The sequence below is a fragment of the Gossypium hirsutum genome, chromosome D03 (assembly GCF_007990345.1).
Source record: "Gossypium hirsutum isolate 1008001.06 chromosome D03, Gossypium_hirsutum_v2.1, whole genome shotgun sequence".
NCBI lineage: Eukaryota > Viridiplantae > Streptophyta > Magnoliopsida > Malvales > Malvaceae > Gossypium > Gossypium hirsutum.
In genome coordinates, this window is record NC_053439.1 from 18,917,483 (window position 1) to 18,943,971 (window position 26,489).

General features: G+C 33.7%; 1 long non-coding RNA gene across 3 annotated transcripts; it reads right to left on the minus strand.

Moving 5' to 3' along the window:
• Window positions 1-14,768: 14,768 nt before the first annotated feature.
• LOC107950786 (uncharacterized) lies at window positions 14,769-18,604 on the minus strand. 3 transcript variants are annotated; one of them, XR_001698208.2, is made up of 9 exons: window positions 18,474-18,577; window positions 18,167-18,296; window positions 18,009-18,089; window positions 17,518-17,842; window positions 16,967-17,004; window positions 16,863-16,885; window positions 16,662-16,754; window positions 16,478-16,570; window positions 14,769-15,007 (listed from the first exon to the last, which is right to left on the minus strand). It is a non-coding gene; the product is annotated as an uncharacterized lncRNA (long non-coding RNA). The 3 variants fall into 3 exon arrangements; XR_005911240.1 differs by having other exon boundaries at window positions 17,975-18,089; XR_005911241.1 differs by having other exon boundaries at window positions 17,518-18,089; window positions 18,474-18,604.
• Window positions 18,605-26,489: the final 7,885 nt, after the last annotated feature.

Below are 26,489 nucleotides of genomic sequence, written 5' to 3' on the forward strand. Positions count from 1 at the left end.
CATATGAAAGTAACGAAACAATCATATAAATAGTACAGTAAGAGATATTCAGGTTCTTGTGGGACAGGGCCAGAACAGTTTCTGGATTCCCTGTTCCGACGTTGGAAATTCACTATAAATTGACCAGAGATAATTAGGAGTCATACCATATATGTATGGATTCCTCTCTGAGTCTAGTTTCCATAGAAACAAACGGCATCAGTATTGAAGCTCTGTGCAGAGAGATATCCAAGTCGTAATGAGCAAAGGTCAGTGTAGTCGACCCCTGTAACATGGGAGACTTTGACTAATAAACTGTACTAATTGGCCCAACCAAAAATTCTAGAAAAAAATACATAGATGGAGACATGAGTCTAGTTTCAGGGAAAAATCACAAAACTGATTTTTGAGTTGTGAAACTCAAGATATGATTTTTGAAGCGACTAGTACTCAGACTGGGCAGTGTCTGGAAAAATTTTTCAAAGTTTGTTAACATCTCGTGTCCGACTCCGGTGTCGGTCTCGGGTTCGGGGTGTTACACCGAGCGATACTAAGAATCCAAGAAATTTGGGTAAAGAACATATAAAGGCAGTGGCATTGCGGAGTGGTAAAATTCTAGAACCCCGATTGTTTGATGTCGAAGATAAGCCCGTTGAGAAGAATCAACTAGCTGTTGAAGTTCCTACACCAAAGGAATCAAAATCTACAAAGTCTGACCAGGTAAACCCTGACTTAGTGAAGTCAGATATTTTAACATCTACTTTGGATGTAGATTTACCTGCTCAGAAAAGTTGTCCGGTTCAACAGAAAGTTCCATCACCTCTATATCCGCAAAGATTGCAGCAACACAAGCAAAAATAGGAGGTGCAATTCAAGAAGTTTTTCGACGTTCTGAAGGAATTACACATCAATATTTCGTTGGTGAAGGATTTAGAAAATATGTTGAATTATGTGAAGCTTATGAAGGATATACTGCCCAAGAAGAAATGACTATGTGAGTATGAGACTATTGCATTGACAAAGGAGTGCAGTGCATTCTTGCAGAACAAACTGCCCCCAAAATTGAAAGACCCAGGAAGCTTTACTATAGCCTGTAACATTGGGGAATCTTACTGTGGTAAAGCTTTGTGTGACTTAGGAGAGAGTATCAACTTAATGCCTAAGTCTATTTTCAAGATATTAGGGATAGGTGATGTAAGACCTACAACTGTGACACTTCAGCTAGCGGATCGATCTTTAGCATATCCCGAATGAAAGATCGAGGATGTTTTGGTAAGAGTCGATAAATTTATTTTTTCCATTGATTTTATTGTCTTAACTTTTAAAGCAGATAAAAAAGTGTCAATCATCCTTGGGAGACCTTCTTAGCCATGGGAAGAACGTTATTGATATATAGAAAGGAGAACTCACCATGCGATTTCAAAGTGATTAGGTAACCTTTAACATTCTTAAAGCGATGAAATTTCCCAATCCGACAGAGGAGTGTTCAGTTATGGAAGAGATTAAAACCTTGGTTTCTATCAATTTTTAATAAGATCCATTGGAGAAATCCTTAGATCTTAACCCTTTGGAGGATGAAGAAGGTGAAGAAAACATGGCTTTGATGGAAGCCAATCTGGGAAATTTTATTCAGCCCACACGGTTTGAACCGTTGGAGTTGGAAGTCAGAGAATTTGTGCAACCCAAGTTGTCAATTGAAGAACCACCTAAACTCAAACTAAAGGTACTTTCTTCCCATTTGAAGTATGTTTATTTAGGTGACTGTTCTACTTTGCTTGTGATTATTTCAGCGGAACTGACGAAAGATCAAGTGGAGCAACTAATTGCTGTTCTAAAGAAATTTAAGAAAGCAATTGGTTGGACCATAACTAATATTCGAGGTATAAGCCCTTCTTTTTGCATGCATAAAATCATTGTAGAAGAAGGTGAAAGAGCTCGAATTGATGGAAAAAGGAGGCTCAATCCTATTATGAAAGAAGTTGTGAGAAAGGAAATGATCAAATGGTTAGATGCAGGAATCATCTATCCTATTTCAGATAGTTTGTGGGTAAGTCTAATGAAGTTTGTGCCAAAGAAAGGTGGAATCATGATTGTTGAAAATGAGCGTAACAAGTTAATTCCAACAAGAACTGTTACCGGTTGGAGAATCTGTATTGATTACAGAAAGTTGAATCAAGCCACTCGGAAGAACCATTTTTCGTTGCCTTATATGGATCAGATGTTAGATCGACTGGCAGGTAATGAATTCTATTGTTTTTTAGGTGGCTATTCGGGATATAACCAAATAGTTGTAGCCCCAGAAGACCAACACAAAACAACCTTTACTTGTCCACACGATATGTATGCTTTTAGGCGAATGCCTTTTGGTTTATGCAATGCACCTATAACTTTTCAACGATGCATGATGGCAATATTTACTGATATGGTCGAAAATTTTGTTGAGGTTTTCATGGATGATTTTTCTATTTTTTCTCACACTTATGATATATGTTTGAGTAATTTGGCTAAGGTACTGCGGAGATGCTAAGAGACGAACCTTGTACGTAATTGGGAAAAATGTCATTTTATAGTTAAGGAAGGGATTGTCTTAGGTCATAAGATCTCAAAGAAAGGAATTGAAGTCGATAAAGCAAAGGTGGATGTAATTGAAAGATTACCGACCCCAATGAATGTGAAAGGAATCAAAAGTTTCTTAGGCCATGCTGGTTTTTATCGAAGGTTATCAAAGATTTCTCAAAAATTTCTAAACTGTTGGTTTGTTGATAGAGAAAGATACAGTGTTTAATTTCAACAAAGCATTTTTGGAAGCTTTTGAAGAGCTAAAGAAGCAGTTAATCTCAGCCTAAATAATCGTTACACCTGATTCGAACTCACCTTTTGAGTTGATGTGCGATGCAAGTGACGATGTCGTTGAAGCTGTGATGGGTCAAAGAAGAAATAAAGTGTTTCACCCTATTTACTATGCAAGTAGAATTTTGACGGGAGCCCAATGCAATTATACGGTAACTGAAAAAGAACTCTTCGCTATAGTTTTTGCTTTTGACAAATTTTGCTCATATCTTATAGGTACCAAAGTTACAGTATTAATTGACCATGCAGCCATTAAATACTTGCTCACGAAGAAAGATGCAAAACCAAGGCTAATTCGTTAGATACTTTTACTCCAAGAATTTGACCTTGAGATCCAAGACAGAAAAGGTGTCGAAAATCAAATAGTTGATCATCTGTCGAGGTTTGAGCAAGATGAGGTAACTCAGTCATGTGTGCCTATCAACAAGAATTTCCCAGATGAACACTTATTTGAGGTAAATCAAATTCATGAAATACCCTGGTTTGCTGATTTTGCCAATTATCTTGCATGTGGAATAATTCCTCGAGAAATGATATACTAACAAAGGAAAAAATTCATTCATGATAGTCGGTATTAGCTTTGGGAGGATCTATTTTTGTTTAAATAATGTACAGATAATATAATCTGAAAGTGTGTAGCTAAAAGCGAGATTGCTGAGAACTTGTATCATTGCCATTCATCTCCAAATGGGGGACACTTTGGCGGTTTACGTACTGCAACAAAGATTTCGGAAGCATGTTTCTTTTGGCCTACACTATTCAAAGATACTTATTCTTATGTGAAGAATTATGATAAATGCAAAGGACTGAAAATATATCAATGAGGAATGAGATGCCCTTGTCAAACATTTTAGAGATTGAATTATTCGACGTATGGGGCATTGACTTCTTAGGCATGTTTTCTTCTTCGTATGGAAACAAATATATCTTAGTTGCAGTGGACTATGTATTCAAGTGGGTTGAAGCTGAAGCATACCCTATAAATGATGCTAAGGTAGTCATACGATTTCTACATAAGCATGTGTTTACACGATTTGGGACACCAAGAGCTATTATTAGTGATGAAGGTTCTCACTTTTTGAACAAGTGGCTGAAGTGGTTGCTTGATAAATATGATGTGAAGCACAAGATTGCTACTACTTATCACCCCCAGTCCAATGGGCAAGTTGAAAGAGTGAACCGTGAAATCAAAGGTATCCTTGAAAAGGTAGTACGCCCTAGCAGAAAAGATTGGTCTCAAAGGCTCAATGATGTACTATGGGCCTATCGAACAACATTTACGACTCCGTTACGAATAACTCCTTATCGGTTAGTCTTTGGAAAGGCATGCCATTTGCCATTAGAATTGGAGAATAAAGCTCACTAGGCTTTAAAGCAGTTAAATTTTGATCTTAAGCAAGCCAATGAGAGAAGGATGTTACAACTGGATGAGTTGGAAGAGTTGAGGTTGCTTTCCTATGAGAATGCCAAAATATGCAAAGAAAGATGAAAGAGATGGCATGATAGTTATATACAACCTCGTAAGTTTAGAAAAGGTCAGAAGGTTTTGTTGTTTAATTCAAGGTTGAAGTTATTTCCTGGGAAGCTTAAATCCCGATGGAAAGGACCTTATATCATCTATCGAGTTTATCCTTATGGAGCTATTGAATTATACGACAATTACAGAGGTACGTTTAAAGTTAATGGTTAACGTCTCAAACAATACTAAGATGGTGAAGTTGAGCGAATTGAATCCTCACTCAAATTAGCAGACCCTTAATTTTTCATGAACTCATTTTGTAAATAAATAAAAAAATTAGAACTTATTTGCTTAACTTATTACATTTGATTAATTCTTTCTAAGGAGATTGGAACTTAAGCGAGACCGCTGTGACCCCTCCAACCTTTCTTGGGAATTAATTTAAAGTAATTTGTTAAGAAGAAATTTTCTAATTAAGACTTAATTTAGAAATTTTCTAATTAAGAGTTAATTTTTTTTAATTTCAGTTGTTCTGTTTAAATTTGAAATTTTTATGTTAATAAAGAGGGTCAAATTTAGCCCTTGTACTAATCAGTTTTTTTTAGTAAGATATAGTCTGAGTTTGAGACCTAAGACAGCAAAAAGGAGGGGAAAATCCATGCCTTGCCGTCACACCTATTGCTTGCCGCCCAAGTAACCCTAATGTAGCTAAATTTTTGTTACATGTTGCCCTAATTTTTCCCTATATAAAACCCTTTCCATTTTACTAATTTTCATAAGCCTCAAAGCAATATGCTTACACCCTAAAAAAATCCCTAAATCTTCCTTTTGTGCCGTCAACCTCAAATCCTGAAAGATACCTTAGTTCTTTTCCCTTTTTCCCAAAATTCCCTATTGTTGTCGCAAAGAGATTACTAAAGCACCTCTATTGCTGTCGCAGGTCGTCGTCACCGCCACACCATCCTTGTTGTCGCAAGATTTTTACTGTAGCAAGTTCTACCCACTTTGCCGATTTCTCTTTTCTCTTTTGTGCAGAAACTTTGCTGAATTTTTGGGAAAAGATACCATGTCTCTCAAAAGAACCAGATCTTTAAAGACTACTCCTGAAAACTCGATTTTGATCGATGAAGAAGTGAAAGGGAGATTTGATTCAATCTTCAAGAATCAACCTATGATGCCGGAAAAAGGTTTTAACCTGAAAAGCAATTATGTGTTGGTTGTTCCTATGCCGATTAGAAAGATAATCAATGCTCTCAAGTGGGAATGATTCTGTGATGCTCATTCACTTCCCGATGATGAAATAGTTCGAGAATTCTATACTAGTTTGACTATGCAAGATGCTACGGAAGTCATCATTCAAAAGAAAAAGGTACCTCTTAGTTCTAAGTCCATCAGTGATTTGTTTAATTTAGCTAAAGTTGAAGAAGATGAGTACTACCCTATGATGAACAATATCAATTGGGATTTTCTTCAACAAGTGCTTGATGTTGTGACAAATCCGAGATCCCAATGGATTATAAGAAAGTATGGGAGTCATTCTTGTCGAAGAGAATACTTAAAACCAATAGCAAATGTATGGTTTTATTTCGTTCGCTACAGTTTCATGCCTATCTCACATAGTTCCACCATCTCGATGGAACGGATGCTTTTGTTATATGCAATTTTGACAGAAAATTCCATTAATGTTGGGAAAATTATCCTCAAGGAGATTCACGATTGTGCTGAAAACAAGGCAGAAAGTGTTTATTTCCCATCATTAATCACTTCACTTTGCTTAAGGGCCCGTGTTTAAACACAAGCAAATCTGAATGGGCAGTATGTCTAAGGGTGCATTACAAGTCATGATCTTGAAAGGTTAGTAGAGAGAGTGCATGAGCTGAGTCAAGGCGAGCAAGAGGAACCAACTGAGCCAGAAATTGAATAGTTAACAAATAAAACTAAAGCTGATTCAGTTACAGACACTGAAGAAGAAGAATCTGATAAGGAACTAAATAGTCATCAACCAGCTGAAAGAGCTGAAAACCCTGAACCTAAGGTTGAGCTAGAAGAAGAATCAGTCAAGCTAAGTGTTGAACCAAAATTTACAACTCCAATGCCGACTCCTGCAAGTACTTCAAAGAAATCAGAGCTGTCAATTATGATGGACATGTGCAAGTTCATGCACAAACAACAGCAAACGTACTGGAAATATGCAAAAATTAGGGATGATTCAATTCGAAATACTTTTAAGAATATCTCTAAAGCTTTGGTTCCTGAGTTCTCAGATGCTATCTTTAAGACATGGACGGAAGATACTGAAGATGCAAATTGACGAAGGGAATGATTCAGAAAAATAAAATGGGGGATTCTTGTCTTGTTATTTATTTAATTATTTTTAGGTGTTTAGGAATTTATTTATTTAGTAATTAGGATTTAATTTCTGCAAAATATAACATAGAAAGCATTAATAAATACTTCTTTAGAAAGAAAAAGACTAAGTAATGTGGAATTAGGAATGAACATGTCTAGGATTGGGTTACGGGGAAAGACTTATTATTTAAGTAGTCTTCTTGACTCACCTCTCTTTCTTTACAACCCTACCTGGTGTTCAATTTTCATTCATTACTTTGTTCTTGCAATGAGGACATTGCTTCTTTTTAAAGGGGGTAAGGCAAATTGCTCAAATTTTTAAAATTTTCAAGTATGTTTCAAATCATTTCTTTCATAAGTATATTTTAATAAATGAATGTTTATAGAAATTCTTTTTATTAAGATAGCTTGTGTGCAAGCATGAATGATGAATTTATCTGGGTGATTGTATGTTATCATGAAGGATGGAATGTTTTTGTGATCTTAGTCTTAGGTAATGTTTGCCATGAAAACTTAGTTTCTCTTGAGATTAGACATGCATGAAGGTTTATATCTTTAGAATTGACTTAGTAACTTTCTTGAGGCGAAATCCTAGGAGACATAAAAATCTAAAATGATATAGGCACCATTTTTCTTTGGATCGTTTGAGCCTTTTCAAGCCCACCTTATTATATTAGACACTTGAAACTATAATTTTGAGCTTAAAGGCCTATTTATTGTAATAAACCCACATTACAAGCCGTATCTCTATCTTTTGTAGCTATCCTAATTTTGTGCACTGCCTTAACTAAAGTTGTCTTGGTAATTAACATTTGAGGGAAACTTTCAGAAGATGTATGTGATCATGCTTAAAAAAAAGAGACAAAGTGAAGAAAAGTTTGCTTAGTCTCCAAAAATAAAATATATGAGTATGAGTTCAAAATAAGTTTGGGAGAGTTCCAATGGTTCATTTGAAGAAAAAGGTTGAATTTTGAGATATCCAAGACAAGTTAAAGGTTATGATTTTGAAACAGAAATGTCCCATCTCTTAAAATCCCTACCTTTAACCGATCCATATTACAACCTTATAAAACATCTACTGATTTGATAATTATGTCACCTACATTAGCGGAGAGAAAGTATTAAATTCAACATATGAAGATCATAAATAAATCTTATGATTGTTTTGCTTGATTGATGATCAATTGTGTTGAATGAAGAATATTATCTATGGCTGTGACATACATGCAAAATATGATTCATGTTGGCATATCTTGAAACTTAGAATAAAATTGTCAAAATGTTTGTATATGAGTTACTTGTTAATAAAGACAATCTATGAGCATGAATTTATTGATGCATGATTATGAGACAGAGATTGATGCTACTTACAGTCTTAGCAAGACCTTGTGCTGTGCATGAACATTACTCAGGACGAGCAATGATTTAAGTTTAAGGGTCTATAAACTGAAAAATATATAGGATTTTTCCTATATAATTGAACACCTTTTTACTTAAATTTGTTATTAAAACCAAGTAATTGTTTAATAAATTAATGAAATATGAGAAAATATAAAATTAGGACATGAAAATTATTAAAATGTGATTTTATATTTTATTATATAGTTTTCATGCATAAAATGGCTTATTTTATATTAGTTTGAGCATATTATATTTTTAAGCTATAAAGTGGGTCATGCATGATTAAATTAAATAATAAAATATAAATTTATATTTAATAATTCATTTTAAATATTTAATTAATAAATTGGGTTTTAATTAATTAATTAAATTAATTAATTGAAGTGGTTAAAATTATATTATCTGGTCCTCTTAACTATCTACTATTTTTGGACAGGTCTGACAGTTTCTTCTCATTGCAAAACCGTCCAAATTGGGACCAAGTCAACCCAATTTTTGGTTGCATATGGCTGATCATAAATCAATTTTTGGTTTAATTACACAAGGTACTTTAAGAGTTAAAGAAATCAGAGATTTTCCCGCAGATTTGCTGGTGACCGAGTCTTAGTCCTGAGTTGTTGTGGCACTCAGATTGATCAATAATCAAACAGAATTAACCAAATTTCCTCAATTCATGGTCGGCCATCCTTGGAAGAAGTTTCAAAAGATGGACACTCCTATTTTTAGCAAACTAGCTCTTTTGCCTCACCTATAAATAAGAGCTCATTTCCCACTTTTTCAATCATCCCTCACTCATTCATCATTCTCTCCTCTCTCAACTCTCTTAACTATCTTTACCCCTCACGCCTACCATCATCCTTCCATAAAGATTTTTGGCAAAATTAGCCTCTTAAAGAACACTTGGTCGGCCGCCTTGGAGAGCCATCAACAAAGAAGCAAAGCAAAGAAGCGAAGAAGCCTCGTCAGTCAGAGTTTTTGGTGGCAGCCACTCTGAATTGGGTTTAATCTTTCTTTTATTTAATTTAATCTAAAGATGTTTGTTATATGTTCTTCGTTCTTGTTTAAACCAACGTTAGTTTAATTTTATTTCAGCTACAATGATTTCTTTGATTAAATAATATTTATTTGATTCATGCTTATAATGTTTGTGCCTCAATCGATCATGTTTCAATTAAAATCAAGTTTGTATTTCATTCGTATGTGATTGGAATGCACCTGAATTAGCTGAGCAATCTTGACCAGACGACAGCTAATGGACACTTAATTGAAATGTGCATGCTCAATTTAGATCCTGACCCGATTAAATTATAGGTTGCATAACAACTCTCACCAAGCTCTGTTGTCTACATAGTTTTTAGATTTGTGTGATTAAATTGTTTTAAACCTAACACGTCCCTGTTACTTCACACAAATACTAAGAAATCCTTAGTAAATAAGGATCAGTAAAATGCATATTTATTAAGTAAAGGATTCCGAAAAGACCTATTGTGGTTTCCAAACTCATGAAAGATCGAGTTGCCATGGAATGTTTTTTCGAATGTTATAAAGCATGTTGATAACAGATTGAGTTTAATTAAAGTAATTTTCCTAGTTTATTTATGTTATAATTGTTGCAAAATTGTGTTTAATTTTACTAAAATCTATTTCATTTACTTTGCATACTTAGGATAATTTGCATTAGGGATCATTGCATTTAGTTTAATATATTTTAATCACCACTTTTCAACTATATTGTGTTTTTATTTACCAAATTGTTAACATAATTTTACAAATTAAGTGACTTAGCACAAATACAATCCTTGTGGAGACGATAACTCGATACTTACTTATTACTTGATAAAGACTGTGTATACTTGCACAAAAGTACGCGTTATAGAATGCTTTTGGTACCCATTGCCTTTTGGAGTTGATGAGATGGAAGAATTTCAAGCACAAGCTTATGAGAAGGCCAAGCTATACAAAGAAAAGATTAAGCGATGGCATGAAAACAAATTTTTTCCACGACAATTTTTCCTTGGACAACAGGTCCAATTATTCAATTCCAAACTAAAATTATTTCCGGGGAAATTGAAATCTCATTAGTCTGGTCCATTCGAGATAGTACATGTTTACCCTCAAGGAGCTATAGATGTTAAAGACAACAAGACTGGTTCTAATTTCAAAGTCAATGGCCAACAATTAAACCACTACTTTGAAGCCCTCTAATTCATGATAAAAGTTTCATCAATTTTTGAGCTATTTAATATTTCTTTCTTATTCTATTCTATTCATTGTTTTTAATTTTGTGTTTCATTTCTTCAATAAGTTTATTTACTTTTTCTAACAGGCACACTATGGCCTACGATTGTAGATGGAAACACATAAATTTACACATTTTTACATACCCCTTTTTAACTTAAAATCATATAGTTTCGATAAAATTATTATTGAAAAATAATTATTTTTAAAAAAATAATTATAGTGCACTTAAAATATAACATGTTGAATTTTAGTTAATTTTATAATGAATTTTGATGAATTTTTGTTATTTTCGACAGATTTGTACAAAAGGCAAAAAATGGCTCGGTAGACATTGCTAGAAGCACAAAACCGAGAAGTAATATGAAGTATCGAGGTAAACTAAACTTTTGCCTAAGATGGTCCAAAATTATATGTATTAATTCATAATATAATTAATTTTAATTTATATCCAGTCTAAATTTGGGTTAATAAATTATTATTGATTAATTATGAAAAAGTGGTCCAGTTGAACTGAACCAAGTGAGCTAAACCGACCAAGAAATGGACAGCCCAAAAACCGTCCCAAGAGCTGACCCAAATCAGCTTATTAGCTGATAATTTAAGCTTGCAAAGAGGCCCTTGAAGACTTGTTCAAGTTGCATTCAAACCCCTTCACAATTGGTGGCTTTAGAGATTTACCCTAAGCCTAAATTAGCAAAGTTGAAACTATCAACCTTGCCACATGTGTGGCCGACCAAGGGAGGGCTCTTTGGCTGATAATTTTAGCTATTTTTAGCAGCCTTGCTCAGCTACAAAAACCCTTTAGGCTGGTCATTTTAAAAACACACCTCAAGCATTCACATCTTTCATCTATTCTCTCCACTTTCTCTCTTCTTTTCCATTCCAAAATTCCCTTGCTCTCTTTCCAATTTCTCCTCTTGGGAAAGGGGCATTCATCAGCTATTTGGAGTAGCAATTAAGTGTTCATAGCAGCCTTGGTCGACAAGGACGACGGAGAAGGAAGAACGGAGCAACTAGTCAAGCCACGAAAAAACACCGGATTTGATCCTTCTTCCCTATCTCTTTAATTATTGTTGTTGTTATGCTGAACATATCTATGAATATTTATGTTGTTGGAATGGTTAATTTAATAAATTTAGCTTGAATTTAATTTGTGTTAGGTTGATTGCATTTTTTTTGTTAAAATTATTGAAATTGTGTTTATGTTGTTATAGGTCTCGGTAAGATGCTTGATTAAGTAAAATCATGACTAAGTTATTCTTGCATTACAATTGTTAGGTAACTAATGAATTAATTATTTAAACGGATTGAAATTGTAATTAATGGACACAGTACTTAATCAATGCATGTTTAATCATCTAATGTAGCTGAGGGTTAGATTAGCAACGGTATCTGACGATACATTTGCCTTGCATAACTTGCAAGATTATTGTGATTAAACTGTTTCAAGGTAAGGATACTTTGTTACCTCACATAGTCTTTTATGTGCTTATTAAATCGAGTTAATTGTTTGAATTGACATAAGGATATGTGCAAGAGACTATTTCGATTTAATAAGTATGTATGTGCAATATCATAATTGCCTATTAAGATTTGTTTAATCGGTTGAATTGACATAGGGATATAGTCAAGAGATAAATGGATTTTGATAGGTGAGTATGTTCATAAGTTAGAAAATTACCGAGTTGCCGTGAACTTATTAGTAACAATATAAACATGAGTTTAATAATTCCAAGTTTAGAAATGTAATTAATCTAACACAATTATGTCATCTTGATTAAAATCGTATTTTGAAATCGTGCATTTGAGATTTATTTATTTAGTTTACTTAGTTTAAAATCTTAGTTTTTAATCACCCTTTTCAAACAAAATATTTTTCTTCACCAAAGTGTTTTAAATAGCATTCATAAATAATTCTTTTCACAATCCCTATGGGTACAATAACTCAAAATTTACTTGTCACTTTAATACTTGTTGCAATTGTGTACACTTGCACATTTTCGTCATTCCAAGTTTTTGGCGCCATTGCCGGGGACTGTGTTTTAAAAAAATTCATTATTTGTGAAGTTGTTAGCTTTGCATTTTGGTTTATTTTTCTGTTCAAATTTTAACTTAGTTAATTTTTCTGTGATTATTTCAGGTGTTTATGAGTATTGACCGAATCATCGATTTACTCCCTGTAGATCTTGAGATTGAACGAACTTTTTTACAACAAAAAAGACAAGCAAGTCAGAGAAGGATTGAAGAGATGAACTTCGAAAATTTGTATCAAGGAAATGGAGCAAACCTTGCTCAAAATCCTATCCTTATTGCTGATGATAGGGATAGAGCTTTAAGACAGTATGTCGTGCCAGTATTTCATGATCTTAATATGGGTATTAGGAGACCCAAAATTGAGGCACAATAGTTTGAGTTGAAGCCAGTCATGTTTTAGATGCTTCAGACTGTAACACCCCAAACCCGGTCTAAACGTTATAACCGAATCTGGCGATGTCACATTGTAACACCCCTTACCCGTATTCGATGCCGGAATAGGGTACGAGGCACTACTAGAAGACATACATTGCATATGTATTAAATCGAGTTACAAAATTTCATTCGAATTAAAACTTTCAAATTATTAACGTGCTTTTATAATTCTTTGCAACATATCCTCGAAATATTATATTCATAACAAATAGGGCCTACGAGACCCGATATTTACTCATGGAATTCAAACCTTCATTTCCATTTCATTAAATTCACAATTTCTCATGTTCACAATTCAAATCAATTTCTCAATCCAATATATATATTTCAATCATCTAAGAATATAATTCAAGTTACACGAACTTACCAGGCTAAATTGCAGAAATACCAAAATTCAGGGACATTTTGGTAATTTTCTATTTTCCTCGAATTTCCACCCAATCTTGATATAAATAAATATTTCATTCCATTTATTAATTTAAATAATAAAAAAATTCATTTCATGCAATTTGGTCACTTTTTGACATTTTTACAAATTTACCCTTAAAATATTACTTCTTTCAAATTAGTCCCTAAACCTAAAACATGCAAATTAGCCATTTTTAATGAAAACTCATGCTAGTTGAATAATCATATATTTTCTTGCTCCTCCTCTCCATTCCACATCCTTAATGTATATAACATGCTTATATGTAACATTATCTAGAATTTCACTATTTATTTATTTGTTCATTCAAAGTTGTCCACTTGAGTCATTGTCACAAAATTATTTATATATTGAGATATATAACTCCAAATTGAGATCCATTAATTTTATCTGAAACTATACTCACATATCTTCTTATTATAAAATTTTCAGAATTTTTCGTTTATCCAATAAGTACAGTTTATTCTTTAAAGTCATCCATGTTCTGCTGTCTAACAGTTCCGACCCTTCTTCACTAAAAATTTATTATCTCCTTGTAAAAGATTTGTATGATGTTTTTTGTTTTTTTCTCTTGAAAATAAACTCATTAAGGATTTTAAACATATAAATTTAAGCCCATAATTATTTTTCTCCAATTTTTTATAATCTTCCAAAGTCAGAACAGGGGAACCCGAATTCATTCTGACCTTGTCTCACATAATTTATTATATCTCATGATTTACAATTTCATTACTTACATCATTTCTTCTATGAGAAACTAGACTTAATAAGATTTAATTAAATATTTTTTTCATTCTTTAATTCAATTTCTATAATTTATGATGATTTTTCGAAGTTAGCCTACTGCTGCTGTCCAAAACTGTTTTAGTGCAAAATGTTGATTACTAAGTTTATAACTTCCTTATTCATTTTCTCTATAATATTTTTCATCACCTTCTCTTATTTCCCTTCACTAATATATCAAGAACATAAGACTTTATAACATCATTTCCATGCTTTTTCAATAATAATAAACTTAAAAACATATTGGAATCTTGATGTCACTACACCAAAACAGGCTTTTAGCAGCGTTTTTTTAGGTCTTTAAAGCGCCGCAAAAAATGCCGCTATTGACAATGTCGCTAACTTTAGCGGCGTTTATGTGAAAAAACACCGTTAAAGATCATGGTCTTTAGCAGCACTTTTGCCACAAACGCCACTAAAGATCATAACCTTTAGCGACGCTTCTACAACAAATGCCGCTAAAAATCATGGTCTTTTAGCGGCACTTTTGTCACAAAAGCCGCTAAAAATCATGACCTTTAGCAACGCTTCTATTACAAACGCCGCTATAAAAATGACTTTTAGTGACGCTTTTTCACAAACGCCGTTAAAAACATGCTTATAAAAAATTGATTAAATAATATTTATTTCTATAATAAATATTATATTATGTTTTATTTTTGAAATTTAAACTTTAAACTATATAATTTTAAGGATAAAAAAATTAATTAAATTAAATTTTCTATTAAAATTTAAATTTTAAAGCTAAATATAAAAATTAATGAATTTAAATTTAGAATTAAAATATTATCTTTAAATAAATGAGCAATCTATCTCACAACTCATTTGATCTATATTAAATCGGCCAAATATAAAAGAAGTTACAAAACACGTAATAATTAACAATCATGGTTAAAGAAGCTAGTACACAAGGTAGCTACAAAAATTCAAGTTCCGACTAAGATAAACGACCATGGAATGCAACATTAAATAACACTCCACTTGAAGAAGTGCGAAGCCTTGGCTTTTTCAGCTTGAAGAGATTGAATCCTCTACTACACCTTCAATATCTAAAGGATGCAAAACCAAATGATCAGATAAACCAACAAACTTGGTAAACATCAGAGATGTTAAAAATAAAAAATATATATAGCCATTAAGGCTCAAAAAATATATATATAACAAAGAATTATGTGCAACTTTAGTAGCAGGTTGAACCATACTAACAAACAATCTCAATCATAGCTCTTCCATGTATCATAAATAGACATTCTTTCTAATGATTGTCTAAACTATTCAATTTTTTAACAAGGAACAATAGTATTAATTTGCAAAAAGAAGAATTGAGATTGATTACATAAATCAATAAAAATAGAAAACAATCATAAATCTGGCTGATAACCAAATTATAGCAATTGCATGAAGACTAAATTAAGCATAAGCAGTGCCAAGCTAACAAAAATAGATCGAACACTTCAAAACAAAGAAGGATATGTTATTCCTAAAATTACTACAAAAAGTTTGACTAACTTTGCAGTTCATGTAAGTTAGACAACCATGGCTTGAAAGCAGTATGGCTGATTGATCCAGTATGCCATTTCTCAGACCTAAATACTCATTTTCAATCACCCTACAGGTGCCATCATGTCAGATGTAGAAAAGGCTTAATATGTAATGATAAAAAGGCCATCATTTTTTTGTGGAAAAGGCTTAATATGTAATGAAAAAAATGGAAGCAATATTGCTTTAAGCATTTCTTGTGGAAACTCTTCATATACCAATTAAGCTGTATCTCATTGCTGAAGAACACAAACACACAGATCTGTATATCCATATGCCAAAACACATTACCCCTAGTAACAACCAACACAACAATCCCACCTTGTGCAGAACATACAATAAAGTGCAGATACGAAAGGACAGTTATTTCACATACAAAGGCCAATTACTAATTAGTATTGGAACTTCACACAGTTTACAATCACCATTTATGGGCTGAATCAGTTTCCAAACAATGTCTGCTAGTTTTAGCTTTGGCTACTACAAGTTTCTAATATATCATCACCTAATAAAACGTAGCCGCTAACAAAAACTTTAAATTGCAGAAAAGCATGATATAATAATTGTCTGGTTAATGCTCAAAATTTCTCTCTATTAACATATTAAGAGATGGATGTCAAATTAATAAGAGAATGAAAAAGGTACTCGACTATAACAAGCATGTGAGAATTAACCTGATCCATTCCAACATGTATAAGGCATTACAAACTTTCATAAACAAGGACAACTACAAAATGCATTTCATCACATCTCCTATATTTTTAAAGTAATAAATCGAATAAAAAATGAGAAAATCCAAGAAGTGGAAGAACAGATACTATCATGCATTCCAAAATCTTTGGATTAGATATTTGTGATCACATGTTAGGCTTCAAAGGAAAAAATAGCACACCAGATCAATAGAATGCTCAGCTAGATTTTTTTATTTCACACAGATATTACTTCTTCTTCTTTTCTTTATTATACAGTTGAAATAATACCTTTCCATCATACTCTCGCCACGCCAAAACTTCCGGTGCTATATATGCTGGAGTTCCAACTGTTGATTTGGGTCTTGAATGCAACAGAGATGCCTACACCAAGTGTTAAAAAAAACAACTTAATGATTGGAAAATCATAAAGCAACTGACATTTAAGATGGACTATATATAATTATTCCCAAACCTTAGAGAAACCAAAATCGCAGATTTTCAAAAGAGGTGCAGGACTTCCATCTAAAAGTGTATTTTCTAATTTCAAATCTCTATGGCATATTTGCTGCAAACAAGAAAAGGAACATGGAAACAATAAGTAGATTTAGTTCTTGCATTTGGGATACACTAAGAAACATCAAGGTTTGATTTTTTTGAGTCAATCATTCTTTACCAAGTTGTTTCAGCTCACGGAGCCTGTATCATCAAAATCGAAAGAACAATAAATGAGATCTGAATTGAAGCTAAACCAATAATAAAATAAAAGTACACACTTACCTTTGAAATTGCTCGGTGTCAATAAACTTCAAAGAGATCTGCGACCGGACAAAAAATTAAAAATAATAATTACAATAATCACACAAAATAATCAAAAAAGCAAAACTCAGCTATTGTTGTAGTCTTCGCTTTCAGTCTCTAGTCAACGAAGAAAGAAAAACAAAAATAAAAGAACAATAATACTCATATTACTATGAGTTCTGATTTAGCATATCGAAACAGTGAAAAAAAATCACAATTCCAAATTAAGAATCAAACAAAACTTTCTGTTGAATTTTTCAACTGACATTAGGGCACTTCATTAAAATAAACATTGAAAATGAGAAAAAAAAAGTAAAAGAAAAAGGAAAAATGGACTGTTACAGGGTAATGAAATGGACTGTTAGCAGAACATGAAACCAAAATATGCAAACGTTCAAATAGTAGGCAACTGGCAAATTTCTTGCAGAGTTAGTTGACAAGATTTATTAGTAAAGCAATTATTTCACTTGTAATTTAGCAATAGTAGAAACCAACAGAACCATTAATCCATTGCAAGAACATAAAGATACCTGTACACATCTCTTGTCCGCTCCATATCCCCAGCATCAAGCTCCTCATATAAAGTATAATTAATCCTAAATTACAAGTAAACTATAAGTATACTCTACTGCCCAAATTCACATGAAATATAAACAACTTCCAGAAAATGGCTTTCTTGATTCTTTTAAATTAGTAAATACTTCAAGAAAGCAGCAACCATATACAGGGGACAGCAACTAAATTACTAGCCTCAAGCCATGACGTTGCAATAGTTGTGTCTTCACAACCATCTATTACCATTTTGGAATTCCATATCAAGAATATTTTCACAGTCATGCGTAAAGCCCCATAGACCTGATACGAGTCAAACAAAGAGATTAGAAAGTATAAGAAACATAATATAAAATGGGGGGAAAATCTGAGATAGAAATGGTCAAATAAAGCAGAAACAAGTAAAAAGCAGCTGAGATAGCTCATGTATAATACTGTCACTACAAATCATCTGGCTGCTTCTACAAACCATAATTAATTCAGCAATCATGACAGTCTTGTTTATAGCTCTATCTGTAGCTTTAAGCACAATCTTCTTTGTACCTTTCTCCTGTAAAAACAAAACGAGACCTGAAACAATGAAAAGAATAACAGAGGGAAGGTATATTAAGCGAAACAATGAAAAACCTAAAGCAGAGTCATGGCGTAAGAAATGTAATTCCTCATTCTCCCTTGAACTATAATCCTCAGCTCATTCTCGTTTATTGGCGTCTCAGCCTTCGGCTTCTCCACTTTCTGGTACTGGTCCATTTTTTCCCTGCCAAAAGGGAAAAAAACGCGCTTCAAATCTCAAGTTTTTTTCTCAGTAACCAAACAGAACCGAAGCTTGGAAACGAATTAGCGATTCAATGCCATCAAATAAAACAAAATACAAAATCGAAATAAAAAAGGGGAAATCGAGATCTAGGGATAGAGAAGGTAAAGGAAGAGGTACCTGGCGAAAGTGAGCAGTTGCGAATGGCGGTTTGGTGTTTTGAGTTATAAGAAGAAAGGGTAAAAAGTGGCGCTCTGTTTTCATAAAAGGGTAGAGCCGAAGGAGAGATATTGGCGGGGTTAGGGTTTAAGATGATAAATGGGCGCGCTTCAAATTTTTTTGTGGCAAAAAAAATAAAATAATTTTTTAATACATTTTTCAAAAAGCGTCGCTAATGCTCAATTCTAAAAAGCGCCGCTAATGCCTCTAAACCTCAATGACTACGTTGTGTTTATTTTTTGTGGCATTTTTAAAATAGCACCGCTAAAGCTCAATCTATAGCGGCGTTTTTTAAGAAGCGCCGCTAATGCTCGATCTATAGCGGCGTTTTTTAAAAATCGCCGCTAATGTCTTTTATTTTTGTATTTTATTTTATTTCTTATAATTTGGTCCTCTCCAAAATAAATAATTATACCTAAATATCCATATCAATCTATTACTTTTTTTAACTTATTTATTAATTCTATTTAAACTAATATTTAAATATATCAAATGATTTAGATTAAATTTTTTTAAATATAAAAGCATTAATTAATTCTATAAAATTTTATCATTTAACAAATCTCAAGTAAACCTTAACCTTAAACCCTAAATTAACCATTCAATACATATAAAGTATACTCATATTTAAAATAATTTAAACTACACTCATAATTTCAATATATTTAATTTATTATTATCTCTTTTACAATTATATAAGAACATATTTAAAATATAAATTCAAAAAATAATTAATCTAAACCCAAAACCCTAACTTGACCCTTAAATCCCTAAACCCTAAATCCCTAACTCTTAACCTTTAACTTCTAACCCCGAAACCCTTAACCCATAACCCCTAAACCTTAAATCTGAACCCTTAAACCATAATCCCTAAATCCATACTCCCTAAACCTTAAAATATGAACTCCTAAACCGGTCTTAAATATTAAATTAATCATATACCCTAAACTAAAAACCCTAAACAAATTTATTATTATCTCTTTTACAATTATATAAGAACATATTTAAAATATAAACTAAAAAATAATTAATCTAAACCCAAAACCCTAACCCGACCCTTGAATCCCTAAACCCTAAATCTTTAACTCATAACCCCTAACATCAAACCCCTAAACCCTTACCCCTAAACCTTAAATCCCAACCCTTAAACCATAATCCCTAACCCATAATCCCTAAACCCATACTCCCTAAACCTTTAAATAGTAACTCCTAAACCGGCCTTAAATCTTAAATAAATCATATACCCTAAACCAAAAACCCTAAACTATAGTGATAATTAATTCAATATTTTAAAATTAATACTATCTCTTTTACGATTATATAAGAAATTTTTTAATATATAAATTAAAAAACAATCAGTAATCATGTACCCAAAAAACTTTAAAATTGTTTTAAATAATAGTATTTTAATTTTTCCATGTGTTTTATTTCAAATTATTTCTACGTGTCATTATTTTTTCTGAAGATTTTAAATATTCAATTAGAAATAAATTGAAATTTATTTAATTAATATAAATAAGCCTATTAAGATAAAATGTTTTTAGCGGCGCTTTTTCAAAAACGCCGCTAAAGCACCCAGCATTAGCGGCGCTTTTCCAGAAACGCCGCTAAAGCACCCAACTTTAGCGACGCTTTTCCAAAAATTCCGCTAAAGACCCTAGCATTAGCGGCGCTTTTCCAGAAACGCCACTAAAGACCCCAGCATTAGCGGCGCTTTTCCAAAAACGCCGCTAAAGCCCCCAGCATTAGCGGCGCTTTTTAAAAAACGCCGCTAAAACACCCAGCATTAGCGGCGGTTTTTAAAAAATGCCACTAAAAAACAGAGCATTAGCGGCGCTTTTCCAAAAACACCACTAAATCCTCGACCATTAGCAGCGCATTTTCAAAAATGCCGCTAAAGCCCTGACCATTAGCGGCGCTTTTTTGAAAACGACGCCGTTGGGCTTTAGTTTTTTGTGGTGTTTTTTGAAAAACGCCGCTAATGCTAATTTTTTGCTAATGCTCGATCTTTAGTGGCAATTTCCATAAAGCGCTGCTAATGCTCGATTTTTACTGGCGTTTTTTGTCCAAGCGCCACTAAAAGTGCTGCTCAAAGCCTATTTTGGTGTAGTGTGTTCTTACCTTCTCCTATTGATTTCAATCTTTAACTTGATTTTCTCTCTCCTCCAGCTTCTATTTCTTGAATCTAACCTGATATTCAAGCTCCCCATTGTCTCCTTGTTATCTATCTCTCTTGATGGATATGAAAATTCTTTTGATTTCTAAGTGAAAATGGTGAATTTTTGGTGAAAGGACCAAATTGTAAAAAAAAGAAAGTTTCTTTCTTTCTTTTCTCTTCATACATTGGATGCATGGGAAGAAGATGAAGATTCTTCATCTTTCCTTCCATTTATATACTAAATAGAATAATAATAAAATAATAAAATATCATTTAAAAATAAATTAAAATATTAATAAACTAATAATTAATTAATTAATTAATCTAAAATATCACCAACATCATCATTGCCTTCTAGATTTCTCTCTCTTCTAATTGACCATTTTGCCCTTTGTAATCTTTAAAAATTTTATCCTTAAGTCATCACTTAATTTGGTAAAATTATGATTTAGTCCCTCAAAATTCTTCACCTTTTCAATTTGGTCCTAAATCCTCCATTTTTCTTAGTTTCTAGATTATTCCACCCTTAAAATATTTACACTATTGGTCCTTCAAATTTTTTGTATTTACACTTTAACCCGTCAAATTTCGAGTATTTACTCTTTGGCAACAAAACTTTTCTCACTTTTGCGATTTAATCCTCTCTTGAATTAATATGTCATAATATAATTCCCAATGTTGCCATAACTCAAAATTTCCCTTTTTGTCACTTTATTTCCTTAGTTTACTATCAAGGATACCTATTTTCTTACTGTGGGTATTACAATAGTAATTTTCGAGATACTACACAGACAGTGGGTTAATTCTATGGAATGCCTACTGAAGATCCTCACCTACACTTAAGATTGTTTATGGAGGTGAGTGATTCTTATGAAGTATTTCCCTCCTAGCAAGAATGATAAGTTAGGAAGACAGTCCTATAATGAGTCTTATAATGGTGCTCTCCTTTCTAAGTCTTATAATGAGTCTTATGAAATCATTGAGAGGATTGCCAGTAACAATTATCAATGGCCAACCAATCGAGCAACTTCAAGAAGATGAGTTGCTGGAATACATGAAGTAGACGCTCTTACTTTACTCGCATCTCAAGTATCATCAATATCCTCAATGTTAAAAAATCTTACTACTAATGGGTGTAATAGTTTTGTAGCACAGCCACTGAATCAATTTGAAAATGTAGCCTGTGCTTATTGTGGGGAAGGACATTTGTTCGAAAAATGTCCATCGAACCCAAAATCTGTATTACATGTGTAACCAGAACCAAAATCGAGGAAGGCAAGGGTTGCAATCCAATTTCTATAACCCATCATGATGAAACCATCCAAATTTTTCTTGGAGTAACCAAGGGGCATGAACCAGTAATAATTAAGTCCAACCTATATCAACCCAGCCACCTAGTTTTTCCCAACAAGCTCAGAAACTAACCCAAGCTGAACCATCCAATAGCCTAGAGAATCTATTGAAGGCATACATGGCAAAAAATGATGCCTCTCTAAGGAATTTCAAGAATCAAGTGGGCCAGCTTGCAACTGAACTCAGAAACTGACCACAAGGTGCTTTACCTAGTGATACGGAGAATCTGAGGAATCCAAGGAAGGAGCATTGTAAAGCGTTAACATTGAGGAGTGGAAAGACTTTAGAGCCCAATTCCATCGAAGTTGAGAAGGAGCCATCTGATGCTTAAGACTTAGAGGAAGTTCAACCGAGTGTTGAAATTCTAGTTTCACCAGAAATTGAATTTGTAAAATCCGACAAGGTAACTTCTAAACCAGCTTATTTTGATCAACTAATAACTCCGTTAGATATAGAATTTCCACAGAAAACGAATCAACCAGTTCTAGTAAAGAAGCCTCCACCGCCCTACCCTCAAAGACTTAAGAAGCAGAAGTAGGAAATTCAATTCAAGAAGTTTTTAGACGTACTCAAGCAACTTCATATCAACATCCCGTTGGTTGAAGCACTTGAACAAATGTCAAACTACGTCAAATTCATGAAGCATATCCTGTTTAAAATATGAAGGCTTGGAGAATTTAAGACGGTAGCCCTAATGAAGGAATGTAGTGCATATCTTCAAGACAAACTAACCCCAAAATTGAAGGATCCTGGATGCTTTATCATACCTTGCAATATTGGAACAACATATTGTGGTAAGGCACTATGTGACTTGGGTGAGAGTATCAACTTGATGCCCATGTCAATATTTAGGAAGTTAGGGATAGGTGAAGTTAGATCTACTACGGTTACACTTCAATTAGCAGACCAACCCTTAGCACATCCAGAAGGAAAAATCGAGGATGTATTAGTACGTGTAGACAAATTTATCTTTCCAGTTGACTTTGTGATTCTAAACTTTGAAGCAGGCAAAGAAGTGTCAATCATCTTAGGAAGACCATTCTTAGCAACCAGAATGACTCTTATTGATGTGCAGAAGGGTGAGCTTACTATGCGTGTTTAGGATGATCAGGTAACATTTAATGTTTTTAAGCCCATGCGATTTCCTAACACAATTGATGATTGTTTTGCAATGTCTGATTTAGATGATTTAATCATGGAGAAGTAATTCAATTATGTTGAGGACCTATTGGAAAAAATTTTAACATCAGATCCTCTAAATGATCAAGAAGAGGATGAATACTTAGCTTTGTTAGAAGCTAATCAAAGGGGATTTAATCCGCAATCCCGCTTTGAATCTTTGGACATAAAGGAAAGGGATTATGCCTAACCAAAAGTGTCAATCGAGGAGCCACCTAAATTAGAACTAAAGGTACTTCCCTCACATTTAAAATATGTTTATTTAGGTAACGCTTCTACTTTGCCTGTGATTGTTTCAGCGGAGTTAAACATTGAGCAAGAAGAGAAACTCATCCTAGTATTGAAACAATTCAAGAAGGCTATCGAATAGACTATAGTCGATATTCGTGGCATTAGTCCGTCTGTATGCATGCACAAGATCATCCTAAAAGATGGTGAAGAAGTGACGATTGATGGACAACGAAGACTGGACCTCATCATGAAGGATGTGGTAAAAAAAGAAATCATCAAGTGGTTAGATGCGGGTATAATTTACCCCATCTTAGATAGTTCATGGGTAAGTCCGGTCTAGTATGTGCCAAAGAAAGGAGGTATTACGGTCATTGAAAATGACAATAAGGAGTTGATACCGACTAGAACGGTTACGGGATAGAGAATTTGCATCGATTATCAGAAGCTGAACAAGGCAACTAGGAAAGATCACTTTCCTTTGCTGTTTTTGGACCAGATGCTGGATAGACTTGTAGGGAGAGATTAATACTATTTTCTTGATGGATACTCGAGGTATAATCAGATTACAGTAGCACCGGAATATCAACACAAAACAACATTCATCTGCCCATACGGTACATTTGCGTTTAGGCACATGCCATTTGGTTTATGTAATGCACCTGCTACATTTCAAAGATGTATGATGTCTATTTTTACTGACATGGTTGAGAAATATTTAAAAGTTTTTATGGATGATTTTTCAGTATTCGGAGATACATATGATGATTGCCTAGCCAATCTACCTAAGGTACTAAGGCGATGAGAAGAAACAAACCTTGTACTTAACTAGGAAAAGTGTCATTTCATGGTACAAGAAGGTACTATTTTAGGGCATCGGATAACAAGACATGGAATCGAGGTAGATAAAGCGAAGGTAGATGTTATTGAGAAACTCCCACCTCCAATATCTGTAAAGGGTGTTAGGAGCTTTTTGGGCCATGCCAATTTCTATCGAAGATTCATTAGGGACTTTTCCAAAGTTGCTAAACCCTTATGCAAATTATTGGAGAAGGACACAGCGTTTAAATTTGATGAGAAATGCTTAAGAGCTTTTAATGATTTGAAGAGTCGGTTAGTCTCGGAACCCATAATAGTCACACCGGACTGGGATTTGCCATTTGAATTGATGTGTGACACAAGTGACTTCGCGATCGGAGCTGTCATGGGTTAGCGTAGGAACAAATTTTTTCATCCAATCTACTATGCGAGTCAGACTCTGACAGGAGCTCAACTAAATTACACGATAACAGAAAAAGAGTTACTTGCTATTGTGTTTACTTTTGACAAGTTTCGATCTTATCTTGTAGGTACCAAAGTGACTGTTTATATGGACCACTCAGCAATTAAGTATTCACTTGCCAAGAAAGACGCTAAGCCGAGACTGATCTGATGGGTAGTTCTACTTCAAGAGTTTGATCTAGAAATTCAAGATCGAAAGGGAGTGGAAAACCAAGTAGCAGAGCACTTGTCCAGATTGGAGCCGCAAGAAGGGAACTCTCCTCTTATACAAAATCGAGAGATGTTTCCAGATGAATACATTTTGAAGGTAAATCATGTCCATAATACCCCTTAGTTTGCTGATATTGCTAACTTTTTAGCTTGTGGTTTGATGCCGATTGATAAGACGTATCATCAAAAGAAAAAGTTTCTTCCCGATGTGAAGTACTATATCTGGGAAGAACCGTATTTGTTTAAAAAGTGTGCAGATCAACTGATCAAGAGATGCATGGTAGAAGATGAAGTACATAAGATTTTATACCATTGTCACTCAGCTCTGAGTGGGGGACACTTCAGAGGTACACGTATTGTAGCCAAGTTATTGCAAGCCAAATTCTTTTGGCTAACACTATTCAAAGATGCATATGCTTACGTAAAGAGTTGTGATCGATGCCAAAGGGTTGAAAATGTCACCAACAGAAATGAGATACATTGAGCAAACATTATTGAGGTAGAATTATTCAATGTTTCGAGTATTGACTTTCTCGATCCTTTCCCTCCATCTTTTGGTCATAAGTACATATTAGTAGCAGTAGACTATGTGACTAAGTGGGTTGAGGCAGAAGCATATTCGACAAACAATGTTAAGGTTGTAATAAAGTTTTTGCAGAAACATGTGTTCAAAATGTTTGGAACCCCAAGAGCCATCATCAGTGATGAAGGGTCCCATTTTGTGAACAAATGGTTGAAATGGTTATTAGATAAACATAGAGTGAAACACAAGGTCGCTACAGCTTACCATCTGCAGACGAATGGGCAAGCTAAACTGGCAAACAAGGAGATCAAAGGCATACTTGAGAAGGTAGTTTGCTCGAACTGACAAAATTGGTCCAAAAGACTAGATGATACTTTATGGGCTTACAAGACAGCATAGAAGACACCTTTAGGGATGTCACCCTATAAGTTAGTCTTTGGGAAAGCCTGCCATCTACCCTTAGAGTTAGAACATAAAGCTTACTAGGCTCTCTAACGACTCAACTTGGATCTTAAAAGTGCCAAAGAAAAACGGATGCTTCAACTTAACAAGTTAGAAGAATTTCGAATGTCTTCATACGAGAATCCCAAAGTACTTAAAGAGAGACTCAAGAAATGGTATGACAAGCACATTCGAGTTCGAGAATTTGAAGCAGGTCAGCAAGTCTTGTTATTCAATTCTAGATTAAGGTTCTTTCGAGGTAAGTTAAAATCACGTTGGTCCAGTCCATTTATGATTCATCAAGTCTATCCATATGGAGTTGTTGAACTTCAAGGTAAGGGAGTTAATTTACGAGTTAATGCCCAACGCTTGAAACATTACTTGGGAGATAAAACTGAACAGAATCAAATCTTGTTCATTTTGTCAGATATTTAATTTTTCTTATTCTTCTGTTTGAATAAATGATTTAGGGTATATTTTTGGGATTAGTATGTTTAAATAAATTCTATCTAGGAGATTGCAACTTAAGCGGGACCTTTTGTGACCTCTCCAATCTTTCTTGGGAATTAATTTTAACATAATTTCCCAAGAAATTATTCCCTAA